Below are 2,884 nucleotides of genomic sequence, written 5' to 3' on the forward strand. Positions count from 1 at the left end.
TTTGTTCATTTCTTTTTACTCTTTTTTCTCTACATTTCTCTTCTCACTTCATTTCATTCATTTGATCTTCAATTGCTGATACTCTTTCTTCCAGTTGATTGAGTCAGTTACTGAAGCTTGTGCATTTTTCCCATAGTTCTCATGTTATGGTTTTCATCTCTATCAGTTCTTTTAAGGACTTCTCTACATTGGCTATTCTAGTTAGCCATTCATCAAATCTTTTTTCAAGGTTTTTAATTTCTTTGCGCTGGTTACATAATTTCTCCTTTACCTCTGAGAAGTTTGATCGACTGAAGCCTTCTTCTCTCAACTCATCAAAGTCATTCTCCGTCCAGCTTTGTTCTGTTGCTGGTGATGAGAGCTGAGTTCCTTTGGAGGAGGAGATATGCTCTGATTTTTTGTATTTCCAGCTTTTCTACACTGCTTTTTCCCCATCTTTGTGGTTTTATCTGCCTTTGGTCTTTGATGATGGTGACATACTGGCTTGTAGAGTTTCTGCTGAGAGATCTGCTGTTAGTCTGATGGGCTCCCCTTTGTGGGTAACCCGACCTTTCTCTCTGGCTGCCCTTAGCATTTTTTCTTTCATTTCAATTATGGTAAATCTGACAATTATGTGTCTTGGGGTTGCTCTTCTCGAGGAGTATCTTTTTGGTGTTCTCTGTATTTCCTGAATTTGAATGTTGGCCTACCTTGCTAGGTTGGGGAAGTTCTCCTGGATGATATCCTGAAGAGTGTTTTCCAACTTGATTCCATTCTCCCCGTCAGTTTCAGGTACACCAATCAAACGTAGATTTGGTCTTTTCACATAGTCCCATATATCTGGGAGGCTTTGTTCATTTCCTTTTACTCCTTTTTCTCTAAACTTCTCTTCTTGCTTCATTTCATTCATTTGATCTTCAATCACTGATACCCTTTCTTCCACTTGATCAAATAGGCTACTGAAGCTTGTGCATGCGTCACGTAGTTCTCGTACCATGATTTTCAGCTCCATCAGGTCATTTAAGATCTTCTCTACACTGTTTATTCTAGTTAGCCATTAGTCTAATTTTTTCATGATTTTTAGCTTCCTTGTGATGGGTTCAAACATCCTCCTTTAGCTCAGAGTAGTTTGTTATTACCGATTTTCTGAAGCCTACTTCTGTCAGCTCATCAAAGCCATTCTCCATCCTGCTTTGTTCCATTGCTGGTGAGGAGCTGTGATCCTTTGGAGGAGAAGGGGCTCTCTGGTTTTAGAATTTTCATCTTTTCTGCTCTGGTTTCTCCCCATCTTTGTGATTTTATCTACCTTTGATCTTTGATGATAGCGACCTACAGATGGGGTTTTGGTGTGGATGTCCTCTTTGTTGATGTTGATGCTATTCCTTTCTGTTGTTAGTTTTCCTTCTAACAGTCAAGTCCCTCAGCTGTAGGTCTGTTGGAGTTTGCTGAAGGTGCACTCCAGACCCTGTTTGCTTGGGTATCACCAGCAGAGGCTGCAGAACAGCAAATATTGCAGAACAGCAAATATTGCTGCCTGATCTTTCCTCTAGAAGCTTTGTCTCAGAGGGGCACTCAGCTGTATGAGATGTCAGTCAGCCCCTACTGAGAGGTGTCTCCCAGTTAAGCTACATGGCAGTCAGGGACTCACTTGAGGGGGCAGTCTGTCCATTCTCAGAGCTCAACCACTGTGCTGGGAGAACCACTGCTCTCTTCAGAACTGTCAATCAGGGACATTTAAGTCTGCAGAAGTTTCTGCTGCCTTTTATTCAGCTATACCCTGCCCCCAGAGGTGGAGTCTACAGAGGCAGGTGGGCCTCACTGAGTGGCAGTGGGCTCCACCCAGTTCGAGCTTCCTGGCAGCTTTGTTTACCTACTCAAGCCTCAGCAATGGTGAACACCCCTATATATCTGGGTTCTCTATTGTGCTCCATTAGTCTATGTGTCTGTTTTTATGCTAGTACCATGCTGTCTTGGTTATTACAGCTTTGTAGTAAATTTTGAAGTCCAATAGTGTGATGCCTTTAGCTTTGTTCTTTTTGCTCAGGATTGCTTTAGGTATTTGAGTCTTTTGTGTTTCCACATAATTTTTAGGGATTTTTTTCCTATTTCTATGGAGAATATCATTGGTATTTTGATAAGGATTGCATTGAATCTATAAGTTGCTTTGGGAGGGTATTGTCATTTTAATAATATTGTGACTCATAAGCATAAAATATCTTTCCATTCTTTTGTGTCCTTTCAGTTTCTTTACCAGATTATATATTTTTAAATCAAATATTTTTGTTATTTTTTATTTTTGTTGTTGTAATTTTAACTTTTAATTTAGATTCAGGGGATACAAGTGCAGATTTGTTACATGGGTATATTGCATGATGCTGAGATTTGGGTTATAAGAGATTCAGTCACCCACGTAGTCAGTATAGTATCCAATAGGTAGCTTTTCAGCCCTTTTCCCCTTCCCTTTACCCACCCCCAGTAGTCCCCAGTGTTTATTGCTCACATTTTTATGTCCATGTGTACCCAATGTTTAGCTCCCACGTATAACTGAGAACATGCAGTATTTGCTTTTCTGTTCCTGTGTTAATTTGCTTAGGATAATGGCCTTCAGTGTCATCCATGTTTCTGCAAAGGACATGATTTCATTCCTTTTTGTGGCTGCATAGTATTCCATGGTATATATGTACCACATTTTCTTTATCCAATCCAATATTGATGGACACCTAGATAGATTTCATGTCTTTGCTATTGCGAATAGTGCTGTGATGAGCATATGAGTACATGTGTGTTTTTGGTAGAATTATTTATATTCCTTTGGTTATATACCCAGTAATGGGATTGCTGGATCTAATGGTAGTTTTATTTTAGTTCTCTGAGAAATCTCCAAACTACTTTCCACAGTGGCTGA

The sequence above is a fragment of the Mandrillus leucophaeus genome, unplaced genomic scaffold, assembly GCF_000951045.1.
Source record: "Mandrillus leucophaeus isolate KB7577 unplaced genomic scaffold, Mleu.le_1.0 Scaffold422, whole genome shotgun sequence".
NCBI classification, from domain to species: domain Eukaryota; kingdom Metazoa; phylum Chordata; class Mammalia; order Primates; family Cercopithecidae; genus Mandrillus; species Mandrillus leucophaeus.